Below are 9,243 nucleotides of genomic sequence, written 5' to 3'. Positions count from 1 at the left end.
TCTCCCAGCATACATCATTGTCTTACTCTTGATTCTATTCCACACACCATATTTTCTTGTTTGTCAACATACTTGGTTGTCCATATTTACTCGTAAAACGATCTGCATTATGGTTGCTGGCAGTAAACCTGCATTCAGCCAAATAAAGTTTTTTATGTACGCAATTTTTTTCTCTTTCTTGCACGTTGTTTGTATTCACGTCCCGTTTTTCATTCACGCCCATTCCCTCTCAATATACGTCATGCGCACGCACACGCTAACGTTGATGGAGCCGGTAGCCAGATAGAGCTTAACACCCGTTTAAATACGCAGTACGCATGCACACGCTATCGCGGATATAGCCGGCGGCAACACTAAGAATGCCATACCAATACCACAGAGGTGAGCAGGCTATTGAACTTTCACATTTTTTGAAAACGTCGCTTTATGCGAAATAGGGAACGCTGACTGTTTGTTGTTTTCAACCTTCTCCCTCATCATGATGACTACCTTACGTGTTTGATTTCGGGTAAGCTCCATTTTTAGCACATCGGATTCGATACACTTCTAGTATCGAGTCCCCTTATCAAAACATTTCACATTACTTTTTCAGATAGATGCTGCTGCTCGTTAGTATTGCAGTTGCAGTCGGGTAAGCGTTTTGCTTCTCTGACTTGCTGAAATGCATGCCTACCAAGTTGTGGAGCTAATTTTTACTTTTTTATTTCTTATTCTTATTGTTCCCTTTTTTTATTGTTTGCTTTTTCACCGCAATTTTCATTCCATTTTTCATATGCACTCCTTGAGCACTCATTAACGCTGTTTGTCTTCGCGTCTTTCTCCCCCGGGTTTGAACACAAACACTCCTTGTTTGCTGGCATTACACCCACATGAGGAACTCACGTCTCCATACAGCACTTTCACGTTTTGAGGTTGCCCACATTTATCATCCTGATTATGCACGTTGTAAGGCCATGAGCACTGTTGGGACTCATTCAGTTTCACATTACATTGTGAGTGCAAATCCTAATATCACAAATGTACCATTCAATAACTGACATGGATCTCTGACTTTTCGTTGTAGTTCCTTTTGGTGGATTTCTACAAAGTCAACTCTCCTTGATGATGACTATCCCCTGAAGAAGGGTTTTGTTTAACCAGAAATGCATTGGGATTTTGTTTAAGATTGGGACTTTGTTTCTATTGAATTTATATTGCAAGACGGGATTTTGATTGTCCTTTCAACTTTGTACTTTATCATAAACATGAATATTATTGTGGATTGAACAAAGTTTGTACTATGTCACTGGCTTTTAAGTTGACTACAAGCAGTTTTTTTCCATAACAATACTGTGGTTGATTTACTTTTAATAACTTTTAGTAAACTCTTGTTTGAGACCTTCGGGTCCCTAGTTGACCATCACGCAGGTTATCCTTATATCCCATCTTACAATTGGGATGGTGAAAGTGGTTGACCAAGAAGGTGGCAACCCGTTCTTTACCTGTGCGTTTAACACTCCAGTCAACACCGGTGCCCATACATCAATATTGTCCCGGGAAAGGTCCAAAGGGACACCGTCAGGCCGTAGGGCCTTATTCCGGGGCAAACCCTCAATGCCCAACTGTACTTCACCCAAGGAAAAAAAATGAAAGGAGTAACAGTCTGACAAGGAGCCATCTCATTAATGGTTCCCTCGCTTTTTCCGAAGTTATAAACTCCTTCAAAGTGGCCAATCCATTGTTCCGAGGTAACATGATGACAACATGCGGGTCTTAATGGCTCTGAAAAGCAGGGTCTATTTATAAATTGCCAAAAGAGTACTGTCCTGCTGCTCACTTGCTTGAATTAGCTCATCCCATGCGAGCCTTTGTAACGTTCTCCTCCGTTCCTTCAGGGCCCCTTTATAATTGCTGCGATAGTTTGCCACCCAAACTCTGTCTCCGGGGATCTGTTTCAAGGCCCTCTTCAGGAGGCGGAGGGCCAGAGAACACTTAACATCAAACCATCTCGGATAATCCAAGGTAGGAACAACTGTGGGAACTGTTAAACTAGCAGTTGTCTGGGCAATAGAAATAAATGACTTAAGCACATTTTCATCAGAGGTTAATGAATCTAGGCAGGTTTGAATCGCCTGTTGTCTGGTTATAAAAAGAGTAATTAAAGGCCTTAGGGTCTACCTGCGACCAGCATAGGCACCTCCCATGGTTGGTTAGGGCTAAAACGCCACAGGTGTACTAAAATGCACTGGCTGATTACTCACCCCTTTGAGCACTAACATCAAGGGGTTGTTATGCCTATATGGACTATGTAAAACCTTAAAAGAAAGTGGAGACCCTACCAGCGAGGCAGAAACAAAAATATAATCAATAACCGTTGCACATTCCCTGCCTTTATAATTTAGTTTTTACCCTAGATAAGATGTCGGAGCCTTCCATATCTCATATCCCCCCCAACCTATAAAGGTGTAGAAGACTATTCAGTTTGAGCCCTTCTTGGCAGTGCTCCATATGCATTCCCTCCATATCGTACATGTTTGTGAGCTATACTGATGTTGTAATGAGTCAGGGCCGAGGTGGCAATTAAAATCCCCAGCAACAATTGAATTGGCTTGAGAGAGGCCCTCTTCCTGTAACGACTCGAGGGCGCCACTTAGGGCTGAGAGGTTTGAGGACCCAAGCTTTCCCCTTTTAGCATTATAAAAATTAATTGGGGTCAAGCAGAGCGATCTTCCCACAACTAATTTGAAGCCATGGAGCACTTTGGAGTCCCGCTTCACTGACCCACAATGATCAAGGGCTCCAAAAATAATTAGGCCACCACTCGCTCTGCCTGCTCTAGAGCCCATCGCCGGGAGAAAAAAGGTCTTAAAACCCTTGAGAAAGAATTTATTCTCGGCTTCCCATGTTTCCTGGAGGCAAATAATGTTAAAAGATCTAGCAAACAGGATCCACCCTGCGCCTGCAAACTTTGCTGATAGACCAGCCACGTTCCATGAGACGAGGCTTAGATCTTTCCCTCTACCCTGATTATGACTTAAAGGGGTTATAGGACCTGCGTACAGGTTTATGGCCTCTTGTGTGGAAGCCTACTGATGACACGATCTACATTCGTGTGGGGGAGAACCTCAATGTTCACCATTACCTGTGGGGAGGACCCTGAGAAGGAATTTATCGATGGACATCGTCCGAAAGTCAGTCCAGATCATTAACATAACAGGTGTATTTGTAAAGCGCACGATTACCCGAAGGTGTCCTGGCGCTGAATAAGAGATGTTTATTGTTACCCAACTCAATGGTATTCATTTTATCGAGCTCAGATGGATGAAAGGCTGAGTGGACCTGCCGGAATTTGAACCTGTGACCATGAGGTCGAACACAGGCCCCTGCAGTGGCTGCTTTAGTCCACTGAGCCACCAGACCCGGTCTGCCAGGGGGTGTGTAGCGTTAAGAGGATGCAAGCAACTCAACCATGGCACAATCTTCCGCACCACGGGCAAAAAGACGATCACTATTTATGGTGTTATCAAAAGGTTGGTAGAAAAAGCCAAGTGGTAATGGTTTAATACTAGATTGAGGAAGATAGAGCTGGGAGGAGTGCCGCAAGATGTTACATACCAGTTCTGGATATCTAAAATTAATGATCACGCAGTTTCCCTTAAAGGACTTCCTACCGGGCCCTTTCCACGAAATCCTCCTTGCCATCAAGATGTGCCTATAATCTGTCACATTGTATCTGGTGTATCTGCCTAACCAGTGAGAGACTTTATTAATTAGTTGGCCTGTAGTCTCCTGTTTTAGGGGGGCGAGCCCTGGAACCCCAGCTAAAACCAGAGTATAAGAACAGCAATCTTGGGGTAGGTTAATGACCAGTAAAAGGGGGGTATTATAAGAGGCCTGTGATTCCATCACTACTACAGGGGTACATGACGGGGGTCGTTGGGTTGTAATAACTTGCTGCTTACGATCGACTTGGGCAACAGTGGGCCGAGAAGGAATATTCAAGCATGTAGCTCCCACTCCTGTTGTTGAGTTATAGGTATGAGGCTGACCTGTACTTGAGTGATCTGGAAGGGGCATCTAGATGCATGTAGCTTGGGCCTGTGGGGTTACGGGAGAGGAAACTTTACTAATAATGGACAGGACGCTTTCGGCTTTGTCAAGTATATTTCTAGTGTCATAAGTTTCACAATTTTATCCCACAGTAGAGTCATTAACCCAGTCAATGTATTAGATTTGTTTGCGTTAAAAGGCCCCCAAACTCCTCAATGCCTTTCAGTGTGCATCTTGAATGTTCAATCCCAGGCCCCTTCCAGGTAATTAGTGTTTCATCACACTTTTTGCCCTGGCGCTTCCGCTTTGCGATTGGGGGCATTACCAAATCCTTGCCAACAGGTGAATCTAGAGTAACCATACTGTTTGGTCCAGAGAGAGAGATATTAGCACTGAGGCCATCTAGATCTATCAGGACATTCCCTCTATCATGCTCCTGCGCGCTTGGGCTAGCCAAGTGTTGGGCTTCCCTAAACGGTGATAGGTGTGAGTCTCCCGGTCCTACCCATCCTACCCAGAGCCTCCTCTTCACCCGATCAATTTGTTTTGATATGGCCCCTCTGCCTTTGCTAAGAAGGAGTTAATAGTTGATCTGTTTGAGCCGGATGGTGTCATTGCAGGCACAGCTTTCCTTTTCTCCATTTTCGCCAATTTTACTAAGGCGGAGAACAAAGGCGTGAAGCCATGGCCGTGGGACTTAACGGCACTAAATAGATGGTTACTCACTGCAGGTTCTTCTTGATAATTTTGCCTGATTGACGTCTAGTATCGATTCAGCCCCTCAAGTTTTGGAGAAACAAAAAACTTTCCCCGAGAACCAAGAGAGTAGGCCCAGCCCAGCCTCATCAGGCCGCTGACTGGCACCGACAGGCCCGCTCTTTGCCCGGGCCCGCACCACACGCAGCTAAAATACGCGCCTCCAGGCACGAGAATGTGGTGTAGGCGGTGGCTACCGCAGCAACACTGGTGCTTGAAGTCCTGCCCCTTAGACTCCATGAACGGGCTCCCGTATATATATCTCCATTCATTCCTCCGAGTGAAGCCCATGTTTCTATAGGAAATTGATTTTTTGTTTGCTAATAACATTTTACTAATCTTCACAATACTTTTTTAATAAAAAGGCTTATTCACCTTAACTTCTGGTTTGAAAGATTCAGGGTGAAGTGCAGAGTAGTGAGAGCTGCTTCTGATCAGTGAAAATCATTGTGAGCTACTGAATGCTAAGCAACTCGTGCATTGTTAGCAGACACACTCCCGCCTAGCTCCATTGACTTGGTTTAATGTCCGTAGAACCAGATACTTTGGTTTGAACAAAATACTTTGACTAGGGGCACTGTGACAGGAATGCCTTGTATAAGTGAGTGTGGTCTTTTGGAAGGTTTGAACATATGTATGTATGGGTGACTAGGACCCTATGTCGTATGTACTTGTGGCACTGGAATAGCTTTTATCATAAGTGGCACAGTTACATGTATAATACAAACTTCTAACCATTTTTTTTAAATGGGAGAAATTTGAAGTGCAGAAAACGTTACCAAAATTGTTCATGATATGAAACATATTCTGCACTCTAAATTTCTCCCACTTAATATAATTACTGTATTTTTCAGTTAGAAATATGGCGCCGTGTCTACCAGCCACTGGGAGCAAGATGCCTGCTGTATGTAAAGGTGACATTTTGAAATGGGAGAAAATTAATCTGAAGAGTTAACTCTGTTTATATGGGTTTCATAAAAGTCCTCATTTAAATGTAATCCTATTTCCAAGTGTCACATTAACAAATACCGTGCATCTTTCTCCCATTGGCCTGTAGGCAAGGTGCTGTATTTATAACAGAAAAATAAAGCCATTTGTGTAACGCTTTCACTGCTAGGCTCCCCTCCCCCCTCCCCCCCCCCCCCACTCCTTCCTGTGCTAAGCCATTTTATGGCTATTTGGGGTAGTTCGTGCTTAGGCCTCTCTAACTTTTTGACCACATAAGGTATCCACACCAAATTTGTGCCTATTGTTGCTCATTTTTGTGCTTTCAACCTCCTTCCTGTTAGTGGTAGAATTAGGTGTGAAAGCAATAATGGATTGTGGAAAGCTATACATTTCTGAAAAGTAGATAAAATTCTGAATTTAGCAAGGGGTAATTTGTGTAGATCCTTTAAGGTTTTTTTTATAGAAACTAACAGTTGATCACAAGAAAAATTTAAAATGAGTTGAAAAAAACAGCCATTTGTGCCAACATTTTCACCTGTAACTTCTAAGTATGGCAGATGTTTGAAAGCAATATACAGTTACATCCGCTGGACCCTTCTGGTTGTGGGGATTTTTAGGACTTGCAGATTTCACCAAGAACCCGAGGAACCCAGAGCCAATAACTGAGCAGCGTCTTGCAGTGGTTTTTCATTGTGTATCAGGTATGTAGCAATTAATTTGGTAAAATATAGAGTGAAAAATAGGTATCAAGGACACCTATGTGTTTCCGAAATGGGAACAAAATATAGAGTTCAACAGTAGCTATTTGCACATCTCTGAAATTGTGGTTACCCATATTAGCCTGCGAATTGTAGGACATTTTGCAAAGTGACTTCTTTTTTACATATTGTGTTTCATTAAGAAGGCAGAAATGCATAGAAAGTCAATAGGTAATAACAGTTGCTCACAATTCTGAGTTCCCCTAAGTCTCCCGATAAAAATGGTACCTCACTTGTGTGGGTAGGCCTAGTGTCCGCAACCGGAAACGGCCCAAAACTCAACTTGGACACACCACATTTTTACAGTGCAAACTGACCCTTTTTTTTTGCACAGTGCCGTGCTGTGGATTTTGAACCGTAGCTCAGCCGGCACCTAAGGAAACCTAGCAAACCTATACATTTTTTTAAACTAGATACCCAGAGGAATCCAGGATGCGGTGGCTTGAATGGCTCTCACTGGGTTCGGTTACCCAGAATCCCTTTCAAACCTCAAATGTTGGTGGGCGGGGGGAAACATTTTCCTCACATTTCTGTGATAAAGTTCTGAAATCTGCGTGGATCCACAAAATTCCACCCACCTCACATGCCCCAAAGTCTTCCGATAAATATGGTACCACACATGTGTGAGTAGACCTAGTGCCCGCGACAGGAGACAGCCCAAAAGGCAACGTAGACACACCACATTTTTACAGTCAAAACTGATCCTTTTTTGGCAAAGTGCCTAGCTGTAGATTTTGAACACTAGCTCTGCCGGCGCTTGGGGAAACCTAGCAAACCTATACACTTTTGAAAACTAGACGCCCAGGGGAATCCAGAAGGGGATGACTTGTGTGGCTTTCACCAGTTTCTGTTGCCCAGAATCCCCTGCAAACCTCACATTTACGTGAAAAAATCACTTTTTTCTCACATTTCTGTGTGGAGAAAGTTGTGGGCTGACTGGGCTGAAACAAATTTCCTACCACCCAGCGTAGCCTCAGGTCTCCCAATAAAAATAATACCTCACTCGTATGGGTGGGCCAAGTACCTGTGACAGGCAAGGGCCCAAAACATATTGAGGAGACGTCAAAATTACCTATTACAAAAAAACCTGGTTTTGCAAGGGGGGGTCACCTGGGTTGTTGGCCCGGGCTCGGCGGCCATCTTGCGAAACTACCAAACCCACACATTTCTGAAAACTAGGCACCCAGGGGAGACCAGCGAGGTAGGGCTTGCATGGACCCCCTGTTTTCCTACCCAGAATCTCCTGCAAACCTCGAATTTAGCTGAAAAAAAGACATTTTCCACTTATTTTTGTGTGGAATCACCGTGCCCGCACAAATGTCCTACCCCACAGCATTCCCCTCAGTCTCCTGAGTAAAATGATCCTACAACTTACCCACACAGAGATGTGAGGAAAATTTGACTTTGTAAGTAAATTTGAGGTTTGCGGGGGATTCTGGGTAGGACAACGCTGGGGGATCCACACCACCTGACAAGAATCAGTACGCGCACACCACCATCCATGCACACCACCAGCCACACACACCACCAGCCAAGCGCCATCCACACACACCGCCAGCCAAGCGCCCCTACGTATAAATAAAACAACAAAATCCCTAAATATAATGAAAGCAAATCCCTGGTATCTAGTGGGCTTTCTGTCCCCAGGGGAGGCAGATTGGGGTCTACTGCCCCCAGCTGCCTCCCGGGGGGCAGAAAGACTGAAATTTTGTGGGGGAGAGGGGTGAGGGCATTGGTATGCCCATCATGGGCAGCCCCTACCCCTAATTTACATTATAAAATAAATCCCTGGTTTCTATGTGGGCTTCCTGCAACCGGGGGGGGGGGGGGGGGAGGGAGAGGGGGTGCTGATTGGGAGCTCCTGCCCCAGATTGTAATTTGCGGCGGGGGTTGGGGGCATTGGCATGCCCATATTGGGCAGCCCCCCCCCCCCTAATTTATATAGTAAAAGAAATCACTAGTTTCTAGTGGGCTTTCTGGGGAAGAAAGACTGAATTCACCCTAATTATTATGAGGGAAGCACAGGCCCTTGCCGAAGGGGCAGCTCCCCCTCCCTGGTGCCTAGTGGGTGGATCCCCAAGCAGGGATCCACTTGGGCCGGGTACCATTGGAAAGTGGAGATACTCCCCTTTACAACGATATTAGAAAGGGGAGAATTTCTCCCCTTTCCAACGATACCTCTCCTGACTTTCCACATGCTCAGGTAGCTGAGATAGCCCCCTGAGCATGTAGAAAGCAAAACTGAAATGAGCCTCTAGGCTCATTTCAGTTTCTGTCACTGAATTGACGTCAGTGCGACGTGCGTGCTGGTCGTCATTTCAGGGAAACCACACAGCCTCAGGAGCTGTTAAGGGAGGGGGGGAGAAATCCCTCGGGTGTGAGCACCAGAGGGATTTCAAATGCCATGTGATAGGACGGCCGGGGGCCGTCCTACGCACATGAGCACTGGTGCGCCGGATGGCCCCGGCCGTCCAACGCACAGAAGGGGTTAAATGGGTGAAATTTAAAGTGAAAAAAACATGCTTTATAAAACATTAAGATGTAATTGGCTTAATTGAAAGTGGAGAAAAGCATTAAGACTTCATGTTTCATAGAAATATTTCTCTTCACTTCAAATTACTCCCATTTAAAAAGAGGACTGTATTTTTCATGGCACAGTGTCCACTAGACTCTGGGAACAATAGACCTGCTGTTCGTAAATGTGACACTTTGAAATGGGAGAAAATTCAATTGAAGAGTAAACTTAATCATT

The sequence above is a fragment of the Triturus cristatus genome, chromosome 5_2, assembly GCF_964204655.1.
Source record: "Triturus cristatus chromosome 5_2, aTriCri1.1, whole genome shotgun sequence".
NCBI lineage: Eukaryota > Metazoa > Chordata > Amphibia > Caudata > Salamandridae > Triturus > Triturus cristatus.
The sequence above is the reverse complement of the archived record's forward strand: the minus strand, read 5'-3'. Positions refer to the sequence as shown.